Source organism: Lactuca sativa, chromosome 5 (genome assembly GCF_002870075.4).
Source record: "Lactuca sativa cultivar Salinas chromosome 5, Lsat_Salinas_v11, whole genome shotgun sequence".
Lineage (NCBI taxonomy): Eukaryota > Viridiplantae > Streptophyta > Magnoliopsida > Asterales > Asteraceae > Lactuca > Lactuca sativa.
Genome location: NC_056627.2, coordinates 280237947 through 280254107, shown reverse-complemented (window position 1 = coordinate 280254107; position 16161 = coordinate 280237947).

The window sequence follows — 16161 nt, the reverse complement described above, 5'->3', positions numbered from 1 at the left end:
GGACCTATTTAAAGGCCCTTATGGCCGTCATTTGCGGCCATCAACCCCCAGAGAGAAACCCTAAGAGATCTAGAGCATTTGTGAGGAAGGAGAGGCCATTCTTGATCATTTTGTGGGTGTTTTTGCGAGAAGGAAGTGTTCAAGGCAACAGGAGGCTGAAGGAGATGCAATTTTGGTGGTTTTGAGTTCATAGAGGTTGTATTGAGGTATTATTCTCGGACCTTCCTCAGTTTTGTTGTTGATTCCTTGTGTTAGGGTTTTCTAACCCTTTTAGAGGTTGATTTAGTAGAGCATTTGGTCCCTTCTCGAGTTTGAGTTCTGGATCTGGACCCAAAGAGGTCCAGAGGCCTTAACCATTGGAGCTTTATGAGTCACTTTGGGAGCCATGAGCTTGGAAGGTCATTTTTGGGGCTAAATCACCATTTTGGACCATTTAGATGTTATATGAGTGCCAAGGTCCAAACTTTACGTGATTATCATGCTTGGGGAGGCCATATCTATGATTGTATGGAACATATCTAACCTTAGGAGTTGTATAGAGTTTATGCATGGCATGAACTCGCCGAGTCCGAAGAACAGACTCGACGAGTAGTATGAAGATTGCCCGTTAATCACTCAGTGAGTGGACTTGCCGAGTTGGGGTATAACTCAGTGAGTCAGGGAGAGTCAGGGGGGACTGAGTTCAAGTGGAACTCGCCGAGTTGTTCTTGAGACTCGGCGAGTTGAGTCGGGGTGGCCCCGCGATTCATGCCAGGTGGAACTCGTCGAGTCAGGGGAAGAACTCGACGTGCCAAGAGAGGGATTAAGATAGTCAGTGGACACGTGTGCACTCGCCGAGTCGCCCTAGTGCACTCAACGAGTCGGGTCAAAGTTTGACCGTTGACCTTGTTGACTTTTAGGGTTGACTACAATTGTATTTATGAGAGTTTTTACTTTGTGTGATTAGGCGGAGGCTAGATCACATTTCTTCCGAGTCAGATACTTACCGAGACAGCGAGGTGAGTCTTCTCACTATACGTTACCTAGAGTGGTATATTTGTGTGGACCAGAGGGTCTTATGTGCTATGTATGAGATTATGTGCTATGTGTTATGTGTATGTTGTATGATGTTATAGACCGAACTGAAGGGTCCAACGATACAGACCGGGCCAGAGGGCCCAACGAGCTATGGACGGACCAGAGGGTCCAACGAGCTACAGGACTGGAGGGTTCCATTGAGACACATCGACCGGAGGGGCGTATTATAGCCTCGAGTGGCGTATGTGTTGTATTCGGTATTTTGGGGAACTCACTAAGCATTTATGCTTACAGTTGTTGTGTGATGTGTTTCAGGTACCAGTGATGAGCGCGGGAAGGTGCCAGCATGATTCGTACACACTTGTGGCGTTTATGTTTTGGATTCTGGGGAATGTTTTTGTGATAATAACATTTGATACAATATGTTGATGTTATTTTGTGAGTAAATGAATGTTTTAAAAATGAAAAATTGTTTTGAAAATTTACGTTGTTACAAGTTGGTATTAGAGCCTTGGTTTGAGGGATTCAGATGCATCTTCGGGCGTATCTGAACTCAAACTGAGGATTTGAGGAAATTTTGATAATGAATTAAAATTTTTGAAAAGAGTAAAAAGAGTTTTGAGACAAACAGAGCAGAGCCGTGTGTACGATCAACCAGCGCCCGAACGGTGAATCCCCCAAAAGTACCCTTACATTATGTGTTATGAGATATGTTATGTTACCTTATGCATGCTAGAGTAGGCTAGGTATACATATTAGGACTAGAGTGGCCTGATTTGTGATGCCTTAGCCTAGGAGATTTCTGCTGCTGAGATGCTTTAAGAGCGAGTAGATAGCAGTTGGGAGCTCATGATAATAGAGTACTTGTAATCCAAGATCCAAGGAGGAGGACTTGGAGTGAATGCTAATGCGGTGTGGTTAGTAGTATTGGGTCTGTACTACTGAAGACACCGGATCAGTGAGCATTCCAAGTAAGAATCTTTTGGACAACGGAGGACAAGTAGGGTTGCGTCATCGAGTATGTGTATGCTCGATCGAGTCTCTGATAATTTTTGTCGTATTTCAGAGGCATCATGGTTGGGGCTCGACACACACCTAAGAGCAGTGGTGTCAGCAACGAGGAGATCCGTCGATTGATTCATGAGGAGGTGGTTGCTGCCATCTGGGCTGAGATTCCTGAGATGTTTGGGGACATCAAGACCACGTTGATTGAGACTTTTGATGAGTGGTATGCAGTGCTGACTGAGGCTGCTCCAGTTGCAGCTACTGCTGCTGTTGCTGTTGCCAGACCTCAGGGAGGTGACTCGTTGTTGTTCCGGGAGTTCAGCAACACGAAGCCACCAGAGTTCGACGGGACAAAGGACCCGATTGCCGCTATGAGGTGAATCTCCGACATCGAGGGATGTTTCTATACATGTTCTTGTCCAGAGCACTTGAGGGTTCGGTTCGCCTTGAACCAGCTCCGCCTGGGAGCGAAGGATTGGTGGAAGTTCGTGACGGCGAACTTCACTTTGGCTGAGATTTCCGAGGTGACATGGGAGAGGTTCACCACTATGTTCAGAGATGAGTATGTTCCCCCGGTGGAGAGGGAACGGTTGATCCAGGAGTTCTTGACCCTCAAGCAGGGTACTGATTCTGTGACAGTGATCACCAGGAAGTTTCATGAGAGGGCGATGTTTTGCCCTGAGCAGGTGTCTTCTGAGCAGGCTCGCATGAGCCGTTATCTGGGTGTTCTGAGGAGAGATATTTGGGAGTTCGTGGAGAATTCGACATACCGGACATTTGCTGAGCTTCAGGCAAATGCCCGGAAGAGGGAGATTGAGTTGGAGACTCAGGCCAGGGAGGAGGCCGAGTCACAAAGGGTGGATCGGCGACTGGCTCAGTCCCAGCCGGCAGCCAAGCGGGCTAGACCCGCTGATTCGAGATCTGGGGGCGCAAAGGGCCGCACTTGTGGGAAGTGCGGTAAGAGCCACCAGGGGTCGTGCAGGGCAGGGGTATGCTACAAGTGTGGGAAGGAGGGGCATATCGCGAGGGATTGCCCCCAAGGGATTTTCGGTTTGTTTCCATTGCAACCAGACCGGCCATCGGAAGGCCGAGTGCCCGCGGCTTCTTCAGGGATCAACACAGAGATCTGCGCCTGCTGCTAGGACTACCGAGGTTCGGCCGGTGAAGGCCGAGGCCCCGAAGGCTCGTGGGAGAGCATTTCAGTTGACTGCGGAGGAGGTCCGCGTGACACCTGATGTTGTGGCTGGTATGTATTCTCTTTTCATCTTTTATTTGAGATGAGTTTTATGCTTATATGATGATATGTGTAGGTACTTTTCTTGTGAGTTCTGTGCCTGCTTTGGTATTATTTGACTCGGGTGCGAGTCGGTCGTTTTTTTCTATAGCATTTAGTCAGCATATTAGTACCCGTCGAGAGGCGTTGGATTGGCCTCTACGAGTTTCCATAGCTGATGAGCGAGCAGTGTATGCTTCGGATGTGATTCAAGGATGTGTCCTTGAGATCTTCGGTGTGGAGTTTTCGATAGATCTAGTCCCGATCGCGATGGGGGACGTGTGTGTGATAGTGGTTATGGATTGGTTGAGCCGATATGGAGCTGTGATAGACTGCGAGCGTCAGTTGGTGACGATTCAAGACCCTAGTGGGGGAGTTCTTACGGTGTACGGCGATGGTACACGTACGGGGTCAACATTTTGTTCGGCCGCCAGGGCGAGGCAGAGTCTACAGCAGGGCTGTAGGGGATTTGTGGCATATGTGATGGATGCGAGGGTTGGTTCAGAAAGACCGGAGTCAGCGGATGAGGTCCCGATAGTGCGTGAGTTTCCGGATGTGTTTCCAGAGGAGTTGTCGGGTGTGCCTCCGGAGAGGCAGGTAGAGTTCGGTATTGATTTGGTTCCGGGAGCTGCACCTATCGCCAAGGCGCCTTATCGCCTTGCGCCTTCGGAGATGTAGGAGTTATCCTCGCAGTTTCAGGAGCTACTGGGGAAAGGGTTTATCAGGCCGAGCAGTTCGCCATGGGGGGCGCCCATTCTTTTTGTCAAGAAGAAGGACGGTTCGCACCGGATATGCATTGATTATCGTGAGTTGAATAAGCTAACGGTCAAGAACCGTTACCCATTGCCAAGGATCGATGATTTGTTCGATCAGTTGCAGGGAGCATCTTGGTTCTCCAAGATCGATTTGAGGTCTGGGTATCATCAGGTGAGGGTGCAGGAGGAGGACGTCTTGAAGACAACATTCCGGACTCGTTATGGGCATTACGAGTTCGTGGTTATGCCTTTCGGACTCACCAACGCACCGACGGTGTTCATGGATCTCATGAACAGGGTGTGCAGACCGATGTTGGATCGCTCAGTGATCGTGTTCATCGACTATATATGTGTTTTAATCGTTAGAATGTCAACTTAAATATCAATTTCAATTCAACTTAAAAAACCAAAGAATATTTTGTAAATAGTTAAAAGTGATAAATTGTAGTGATATATGCAAAAACTAAATTGTAATCTCAAATTTACAAAAATATTTCCTAAATGTAATTTTATAATCGTTAAAAATTTTCAAATAAGTAACTTAAAATAACTTACAATAATAATAGATAAAAATAACTCTATAGAAATGATTATATTGTTACATTTAAAATCAAAAAAGTTATGTTTGATGTTTTAAATAATTAATATAATAGAAATTAAAATATTAAGCAAATAAATTTTAAAAAATTAATTAATAATAACAACAACTATAAATAACATTAAACTATATCTTATATTTAATTTGATTTATGTGTAACTCGCGGGTAGAAGTCATTCAAACGATTGAGATTATGAAGTTATAATATATGTATATATTATTATGTAATTCAAAATAATCAATATATTATATCAATTTAGTATAAAAATTATTATATCAAATTTAACAACAATTTTATTGTTATATTAAAAAAACCATATATTTGTAAAGACTTCAATTATATAGATATTTCTGCGCAACGCGCGGCCATCCGTCTATTTATATATATATATATATATATATATATATATATATATATATATATATATTTCTTCAATTAGGATGTTTGAATGGAGGTTGAAAACAAAGATTTCAGTCAAACAAGTTCTAATACCCCTCTAAATTTTGTTGATCTTGGATGTTTCCACCACTGAAGGTTCTACACGAGGATTTCATTCCAAGATTAAGTTATTTCTAATGCTTCCGGTTCAGGTTAGATCGATCAATGTTTTGTTGTTGTGAATAAGTTACAGATGTGTGTATATATCTTTTTTCCTGTAAATTTTCTTTTTCGTAACACTTGCTTGATGAAATGCATAAGTGAAAAAAAATATTTCGTTGGAGATAGTTCGAGCAGATAATTAAAAGTGAAACAAAGCTAATGAAGATGGGGCTGGAAGGATGATGCTTGGTTAGTGGGTTCAGGTATTACATACAAAGGTAGATGTGATACAAACCTTGACATTGATGACCAATATATTCCTTTGAATAGAGCACTTGTGGATTATAGAGTTGGTGTTTTCTGACTTCGGGATACTCTGAGGTTGCCATCTCCACTTGACGTTTAGTGCTCCTCTTAGTGAGCCACAAGTAAGATACCTTTTTTTAGCTTTGTAGTTTTCTCAACTTATTTGTTCTTTCCCTATAAATTCTTAATAACTCGATTATACTCTCAAGTGTATGCGATTCTAACCTGGGGTGATTTAAACAAGCTTTTGAATTCTGTAAAAAAAATTGAGTTGCCAATTTATATTTCATTCTCAAGAGAAAACATGATAGGTCTTTTAATACATATCAAAATATCCAAAATTGTATTGACTTTCCATCCAAAATTGTCTTTTGCTAAATTCTCCCATGTACCACCTTATTCTAATTTGTTGTATAACTTAATCTTGCTCCTCTTTTGTTTTGTTTTTGCACGTTGATTTGTGTATGATTTTGATAGATTATGAAGGAATATGGCAACAATAAGGAAACCAAAAGTTTCATGACCTAGGGTTCTACCTTCATATTCAATCCAAAACATCTGATAGGCTTCTGTAACAATTGGTAAAAATAGGTCAAAGTTCGTCGGTCAAACCACCACGAAGACAACTGTAAAATGATCTATTGTGTAGTATTCCTTGTTCATGAGTGCAATTGAAGTCATTATACTTGAAATTTGCATAAGGAATACCTTGAAATTTCTCAAAATTAACAGCTATTAACAACTAGAAAACAATTCATAAAATGAGTATTATTTAATGCCCTAAACTAAAAATAATTAATTAATTATACTTGAGAGTTATTGATAAGTTATTTGAATAGATTATGTTCTCATGAATAGATTATAAAATCAATGGTCATATGATTTTCCTGAAACGAACTTTGCGTTGCTTCGTTTGAAATAGCTACAAACCTCGTAAGTTGTTTTTGTGTATGTTTTTGAACTTAGACTGTGGCCTATTATTTAATTTCCGTTTTATGACATTTTTAATCTCGAGCAAAATCAGATTCATAAAATCTGTCGAATCAGATGCAATTAATCACGAAAGTTTAAACGCCATTTCATGGAGTTATGTATATTAGAATGAAATTCCATCTGCATTTTTTGAATCACCACGACTGGGAAAATAAGTTGACCTTTTCAGAAAAATAATAACTATGAGATGGTATGATGGCATAAGAATCGAGAAATGAGATTTAAATCACAAAAGTACATAACATTTGATTGTTTGCCTAAAATATCTTCTAAAAAAGTCAATGAAGACTTCCATAATGCAAAAAATGATTAAAGGAGAAGCTACACACTCTTCACTCTCAATTTTCCTCCATCTTTCTTTTTGTTCTCGGTAATCACCTCCTACTGGAGCTAATGTGTGTTTCCAGCCACCACTAAGGGCATCATCTCTTCTCTTCTCTTTCATAAATCTTAGCAGCCAAACACCTCCCTCTGCTGCTGTGTTTGTAACATCCATTCTAGGTATGAATCAACTTTTTATGTGTTAACTTTAAATTAGATGGCCACGCCCTAGTGAAGCATCACCATGACGTGGCACAATGTTTTGGACCGCATGAATTAAATGACCTGCCACGGCGTGACAGGTGTTTTTAGTGAAAAACACTAATTTCAGGATTTGGGCCCTATATAAAGAACATTAAGGCTAGGGTTTCGTTATCATTCAACATCCATCTCCCTCTCAAACTCGGAATCCCTAACCCTAGCCTCCATTGAAGTTGTGAGCTCATTATTGGTGCTTTTTGGTGATTTTTGAAGGAGAAGGAAGCCCTTGGTGTAGTAGTTAATTGGCAAGCATCATTTTCTATAGCTAGCACATCTCTTGGACCTTGGTGAGTATCTAAGATCAAACCTTTTCCTTGCCATGTCATTAGATCTCTTGATTTTCTTGTTTTTCTTCATGTGTTGATGGATTTGAGTGGTGGGATCTCATAAAGTGTGCAACTTTATGAATCTCCAGGTCAAATAGAGTATTTGGTGTCTTGGACCTGATTTATAAATGAGTTTTGGTGTCATGCATGGAGTTTTGGTCATTAAACCCTAGTTTTGACCTTTTAGGAGTTCAAGACATGCATTGGACATGCATGTTAGAAATGCATGGATTTTTATGATATTTTTGGTACTAGGAACCCTTCTGGAATCGTTGGTCATGAGATCTTCAAGATTAAGTGCTTAATGATTAAGCTATGATGTGTTTTCACCCCCTTTTGGACCTAAGGGCAAGATCTTTGCCTCGTGGAAGGTCTTAAGGGATGAAGTTGGAAACTTTATCCATTTAGACCATGGAATGGACCGGATTTGAGATGTGGAGCTCTTAGAATCGAAGAAAACGACTTAACCAATTAAGTTGTTCGGAACCCAGTTCCCACGACATGGCCCTAGGTTGTTACGGTGTGATGATTGGGTTAGAGCCCTTTGTTTTGTCATTTTGTTGCCACGACGTTGCCAGGGATGGCCATGGTGTGGCGACCAGTTGTAGTTGACTTTGAGTTTTGACCGATTAACCATTAACTTTGTCCAAGTTTGACTTTAGGACATTTGGGATATTTTGAGTATTAGTTTGAGTTTAGGTCACTGTTTATTGTCTAGGTGACCGGTAGAGTCAGCAGTTGGAGTAATGATCTGTCCAGCTACATTTCAGACTGTGAGGTGAGTTTTCCTTACTGTACTTGTGCGTCAAAGGCACGAATGTCGACACACTAGATTATGTATCCTGGTATATTAGATTGATGTTATACTGAGTATGTTTTAGATTGGTAGATCTGTATGATTACCTGTTTTCACTGAGTATGGATTAGATTGGTAAATTTTTATGATTACCTATGTAGCTGGTTGTTGATTATTATCATACGTGTCGACATGTTATGGTTGTTGGGTTGAGGCGGTCCTGCTTTATGCTGAATGCCAAGATACCCAAGGTGGTTCGGATAGACTGAAGTCCAGTGACGCGGTCCATTCAGGAAGAAGGCCCAGAGAGTGGTCCAGATAGGTTATAGGCCTTACGATGCAGTCCAGTCAGGCTGAAGGCTTATTTATGCATGTTGTTATCTATATTGGTTGTGTGTGGTACTTTGGGTGAACTCACTAAGCTTTGGCTTACAGTTTAAGTTTTATGTTTCGGGTACTTCAGATGATCGGGGGAAAGCAAAGGCGTGATCGTACACATCCTTTGGTTATATGTTTTGGAGATGTTATGATAAAATGATTTTGGAACTTTTATACTTGATCTTGGGTGCATATGATTTGGGTTTGATTAAAAACAATGATTTCTCTTTATTTAAAAATGAAAAAGTTTATTGTGATTTTGGGATGTTACAATGTTGTTCCACTTCCTTAACCCTCCTTCGTCTCTCTTGCTTTTCTTCTTTGATCGACTGCCAAGAACACACTAGAGGCGTGTAGTTTTTCGATGAACACCAAAGAGGCAACAACCATGTCTCATTTCCCCTGTTTCTTGTTGATTCCACAGCAGCACCGCTACTTTTGTTCTTCTTGCTTCTTCAGATTAAACCAAGCACCAATGGTGCCCTCCATATATTGATGACTGATGTTTCTCTTCTTCGGTTGGGTTGTTGTCGATGACGAAACAAGAGGGACAAGAGGAGCTCCCTGGAGATTGGTTGCCCCTCCCCTCCTCACGACCGTGTAAACACCACTGAGCCACTCCCCGTCGCTAACTTCGTTTATTTTCTTCCGATTAGCCAATAAACCAGATCGCAACTCCCTCTCGTTTTCATTTATTTGACCAAATCAACCCTAATTTTTCAAGTTATTACAAATCAGCCCCCACCCATTTGTTTAAGCTATTACTAAACAATCCCTCTTTTATGTTAATTTCATTAAACAACCCTCCAATCATTATACAAGATTAAAAACTGCCCTTCTGATTTAAATCATTACAAAATAATCCCTTTTGATTTAAATCATTACAAAAACACTCCCAAAGATGTTTCAAAGTCCAAGAATAGTCAAGTTGTGGTTTCTCACGTAAAGCGTCACAAAAACGAACCTAGATCGAGATCACTCATCAAGGGTGAGTTTATGTGGCCTCTGTTTTATGGTTTTCACATGTGGAGGAGAATACATGCGTGTTTATCAAAGTCTTGATGTTTTACAAGTTTTTATACATAAAAAGGCATTATACTATATTATTGGTTAAAAGTTGTGAAATCGCAATCTAAATTGTGATAAATTACCTATAAATCCATTAGTTAAAGTAGATTGTTAAAAGAGGATATCCTTATACCTTGTGTGAAATATGAATATAAATATTAAGAAAGATCAAAGATTTTAAGTAGATTGCTATTATGATATAAATATATTTGATGATTTATAAAATTATAGTATTTGTTATATATAAGTTTGAGTGCGTTAAAAAAATATAAAAAGATATTTTATATAATCAAGAATGTTATTCAACATATTTAGGTATAAAAAAAGTACATTATCTTAAGCGATTGAAAAACATACTTTAAGAAAATATGAAATGATTAGTTGAAAATACCAAAATCAACTATTATTATAATACACTTTGACGGTACGTAAAAATAAGCTTAAAAACGATTTTAATATATTTTTAGAATTATTATAAAATGTAAATCATTATTACTAAATTGTGAATTTTTCATATATGATAGTATAACTGATTTCCATATTTTAAGAACTGTATTCTAATAAATTATGTTACATATCTGTTATGCAATTTATCGAATATTATGGGAGGTGTTGGTTTCACGTTGGTTGAAACCTGAAGTTTTTTTATAAAAGCAGTCGTTATGCTTCCCAAATTTTGTCATATAATAGAATAAAATTTGGAAATATGTTAAGTCTTATAAATCTCAAATACTAAAATGCTTAAATCAATAATTATTCTGAAACATCAAAGAATTATAAGTGTTATATGAACTAATAACAGAAGGTTTATGATTAGGATGCCTAGACACGTTGTTAGGATCTAACACACTCAGGTTTCCCTATATGAGCTAGGTTTTATTCTCTAAACTAAGACCACAAATCTTAGTAAAAACCCTCTGTTATAAAAACGTTAATCCGCAAGGGTCGATGAATGTCAGTTATAAGATTGCCGGTATAGATTTGTATGGGTAGATATCTTGCCTATGGTTGCTAGCTACAACCATCGTGTGACGAGTCGGATTGGGCGATGAGGTTCAGTTATTTTATGTATTTCACAACGTGGATAAAGATTTGGTGATGTTGTTTAGCATGCTCTCTCTTGTGCTAGTATGGAGGTGTCGCGTCGTAGTGTCGGTTATGAGCTCGTTATAGACCCTGAAGTTTGTTTTGTTACCGTATAGAATGGAAATAGGATTCATACGGGGTTTTTTGTTCACTTATACCAGTTGAAAGAGACTGTATGTAGTGGGATAGTTTGTGACTCAAAATGATAAGTATCAATACTAGAAATTAACTCATATAACACTTAATTAATAACATGACACGATTGGTCAAGGTTTAGTAACTTACATTTAATAAGTTATTTATATAAACCCTACATTTTTGCATGAAAAACACAACATTTATGTGGGAGGAGTTTGCCCCACTATTTTGGTGTTGGTTCCCAAATTAAGTAAGATAACACTTAATAACTACCACGACACGACCTTACAAGTTTTATAAACTCAAGATCTATGAGTTTTACATATATACTATACAATTGCTTGTACGAAATTTCAAGTGTAACACCCGGATCCCGATGTATTTTATATTCTGCAAATTTGGGCATTTTAAGGTTTGCCACGACGTTGTAGGGAGGTGCCATGACATGGTGAGTCTAGTTCAGGCCACATATTTCTTTTAAGTCTCCACGACATGGCAGTATAGGCCACAATGTGGCAACTGGAAAGTGAGAAACCATATTTTCTTGGTTTTACTCCCTATTTAAAGGAATGATGAGGCTAGGGTTTGCTCACCCTCAACCTCAATCAACCTCTTTCAGATCTGAGAAACCCTAAATCCCTCCGTCTCTTATTTTTGAGCCTTTTTGGTGTTATTGAAGCCTTGGAAGGAAGAGAGAAGAAGAAGTGAGATGAGATTCAAAAAGCTAGTCCTTATCCTTTCTGTTGGCAATCTCCTGGATCTTTGTAAGTGTCCAAGACTCGATTTTTATCATGCTAGGTTGACAGATATCATGTTTTGTCCCTAAATCTTCGTGTTCATGTGAGTTAGAGTGTTAGGATCTCATAAAGTTTGCAACTTTATGAATCTCTGAGACTTTTGGACATAAATGTCGGGCTGGATCTGGATTCTTGTGGGGTTTTGATCCATGCATGATATTTTCTTGGAAAAACCCTCATTTTTGGCTCTTTATGGCTTCAAGACATGCATTGGACATGCATGTCTATAAAGCACCAACTTGTATGTTGGATTTGATATTAGAATATGTTATGGAGTTAATGAGATATGGACTTTTTATATTAGGTGCTTAATGGAGAAAGTCATGTCTTATTTAATCTCATTTGAATCTAGAGTTTGAGATTTTGAGATTTTGGGTTATTTAGCTCAAGTTAGTATTCTCATATAAAGCTATCTTAAATTTTGTAGCTTATGTGTCCTGTTACACCAAACTTAACTGATAACAACATATGAATTAATATTAACTTAACCGAATAGTTAAAAGCAATGAAAAACTAAATCCTCATGTATAAAAAAAATTACAATTAAAAATCTTAAGCAACGAACAATTAAATCCTATTTAATACTTGTAAAATATATGGGTACCTGAAAAAACCAATGAACAATTAATTGATTTCTTAATGTTTCTTTCCTGATTTGGTGCTTCCCAATGGTGAGAAGGTTGAAATCGAGAAGATGGCATGTGACAGGAGGAGAAAAATACATACCCGATTAATATTTGGAGTCACAAAAACTTGATTTGAGTTAATTTCATCATCTTCTTCATGTAATACATGAAATTCTAAATCCTTACTTCCATAAACATAGTTCTAACTGTAATAGTGAAATCACATCAACTTTTACATTAATTTTCGAATTCATGACCATTTGAATTGATTTGAGTTTGTTTGGATGAAAAGATGGAACAACAAATTAGTATCTTTAAAAGATGAGGTTTGGTAAACCCTAGATGGGTAAGTATGATACGACACAACACAGGAGGGGTAGGTTTCCATCTTTCTTTTTAAGTATGATAGTGAAGGTGGGGTTCTGCGCCACTGCCTTGCTATGCATTGAGGATACAAAGGTCAAAGGCCACCGACAAATCGACAGTTAGTCTAGAAGAGTAGAAAGCGGGAAGAATGGAAGAAAAAGGAAATGGTTAGGATGGTTAAGAATATCTTCCCTCCATGGGAATCTGACGTTTGAGAGTTATTGTCCTTGAAGGGGAGGCATCGATGGAGGACATATGTTTCCGGAGATGAGGGATCAATGAGTTCTACCCCTAGAGAGAAGGTGGAAGGAGGGCAAAATTCAGGTGAAAAAGAATTTGGGGGTGATTAGAAAAGGCTGATAAAAATGAATGATACGAGATAATAGGGAATAGTTAAAAATATTCATTATTTTACCATATTTAAATATAGAGGGTGTTTGGATAAATAGTTTTTTAACTTATTAGTTTATTGCTTATTGCTTATTTGCTTATTGTGGTGAGAATAAACATTTTTTTTAAAATGTGTTTGGATTAGCTTATTGCGGTGGGAATAAGCAATATGCAATAAACATTTAAGTGTTTGGTAAATTAAAACAGCTTATATGAGTAAAATGACCAATAAGCAATAAGTAATAAGCATTCCCCCTTGCTTATTAAAATCAGCTTATTTTGCTTATTCCTACCGCAATAAGCTGATTTTTAAAGACTCCTATCCAAACACTTAAATTTGTTTATTGCGGTGGGATTAAGCAATAAGCAATAAGCAGCCTATGTTTTCCCTATCCAAACACCCCCGTAGCAAAAGTTACTATTATACCCCTGTCAAATGATTGGTTAAGAATTAACCCAATTCTCTTCCTCTCTTTATCCCTCTATGTGTGTGTATAGCTAGGGAAGGATTTGCCATGTTGCGGGGGTTTGAAAATTTTTATTTGGTTATAGTTAAACACCATAATTAATTGTTTATGTTGCAACCGTGGCTTGAACAGCTACTTCCATAACTACTCTACATGGTGCAAAATCACAGCTTTATGTATTTCCTTCTTTTGATGTCCATTTCTTTGTGTTCGGTTGTAATAAAAACATAATGTGTAAAAAAACAAAACTCTTAAAATATTAAAAATAGCATGTACAAAAACAAAGATGTAAAAAAGCTGCATAAAACTTATTTCAATAAAAAAATTGGTGACAACAAATTCGTCAAAAAAATTGTAAAAATAAATATAAAAGTTGTAAAATAATAATTTGTTAGATACCTAATTTTTGAACTAAAAAAACACATGCATTGTACTTTTAAGAATCTATCTATATATAGCATTGTACATTCAATTTGTCTCTAATCAGGACATCAAAGTTTGAAAAACTGATCTATTGAAACTGATTTGCATTCAAGTGACATTGCTACTGTATCTGCTAAACTCAACCTCAAGTTGCATGCAAAAACTCACCCAAATTATTAAAGTGAAGATAGTTAGGGGAAATTACGTCTTTTTTACAAAGTAAAGTAAGTACCTATCTGTTGATGGGTTTCATGACATAGTTTCTCTTTAGCTAAAAATCTTTGGAAAGCAGCTTCAATGAGAGGTGTAGCATGTTCCCTTTTTGTCTAAAATTGTTGATGGGTTTCATGACATAGTTTCTCCATCTCTTTTCAAATTATATCTGACACATTCAACTGGATAAAGCTCCCCATCTGCATCTGTTCCGTCGACACCATAAAATGACAAAAAACGAACTTGCGAGCCAACTGCTACATGACATTAAATGTTAAGTACTTGTACCTACATGAGTTGGTACCAAGGGACTAACATGCGCTGAATTTTTTTTTCATGAATTTGATATTCCATCATTTCATAGCCACATTTTAATGTCTGTTTATCTGTAACAGATGAACCGGTGACAACATAATGAGACAGAAACTACTAATCTTGATTTACAAAGTACCAAAAAAGATGCAACAGTGGAAGAGATGACCAGAAGAAACAACAAATTCAGCAATGAATGTGGTTCTGAGTTGAAGCATACGTGATGAAGAAAAATGTTAACGATTAGCTTGCACTGTGCAAACCAACCATGCAATATTCATCATATATTACGCTTGTTAATTTGAAATTAGGTGGCATACTTCGATTAAAATGTTACCAAATTCCCCAGGTTGCTCTGAGCATTAACCTACAAAAACATACAAAAGAAGGACATGGGTGAAACGATTGCAAGAGGGGGGAGAATTTTGGGAATACAACATACCTAGAGTTTAGTTCAGTTTACTTTTCACTTATCTCTTCCGTTGTTTCAGGCCATCACCAAATCTTAACATCGATGTTGAATAACGAAATACCTTGAGGCGGAAGTGAAGAAAGAAAATTAATTTCCCTTTTTGCGACGTAGAAAATGTTCAAACTTAAAACCTTATCGACATCTGGTGTGCCCATCATCTGACATATGAAACTCCAAAAGTTCAAAATTCAAAGGAGTAATTTTTTTCAAAACCTAACCTAAAATAGAACTTCCCAGAATCACACAAACACATTAATAAAAAAGAAGATGGAAGAAATGAAACCTCGAAGGCAAAGACTTGGATGGGGGCCAGATATCTAGGATGATCGGACTTGTGATGGATGAAAAAGATGGAACAGGGTTCCCTGAGGTGGACAAGATGGTGGTGGTGGTGGCCGACGACGTATATGGTGATAATGGTCGTCAGCGGTGGGGTATAGATTGATGGTGGTGGTGAGTTGCATCGGTTTTTATCATGGAAATGGAAGTTATGGAAGGAGCTGGATGTAAAAGGAATTAGAAGGTTGAAAGAGGCGGTAGAACGTATATCAGAGCAATAGCAACGGTGGTAAAGGAGAAGAATGCGCGTTGAAGATCAATTAGGTTTAACTGAAGAAAGGTAGAAAGGTAGAAGAAGGTTCGAGGAGGCTAGTGGTGGATCAGATTGAGCGGTGAAGGAAATGTGTAAGGATAAGGAGCGGAGTAGGTGGGAATCACAAGACACGTAGTCAGACATTGATCATTGAAACAGATTTAAAAAGGAAACAAAACAACCAATAGAAACCATCTACTATTCACAAGGGGCTTCTTTATATATTTTAATACCTTAAAAAGCATTTACATATTTTAGGACAAAAAAATCTTAATTTTAAGTGGTATAAAACATGAACCTGAAAATACAATTACTTAATGCATATTTTTCCTTATCTTTAGCTTATATCTCACAAGCTTTTGACCTCTACAATGTGGAGCAACAATATTTGAATTTTCAAGTTAAAAGATAAGGATCTTTTTTTTTTTTTCAATTAAATCAGTAAAAGTTGACCGCATACTAACTAAATTACTAAACTTCATCCAATTGAATCGGTCAAATGCCTCTTTTGTTTCTCCTTCACCACTTCACTCACCAAAGATCTCCATTAACCTCTTCATATGGCTTTGCTATCTTCAATTTTTCTTTATCGATCGCCATCCATCAACATCACAACTTCTTTGCCGTCGTTAACCACCACG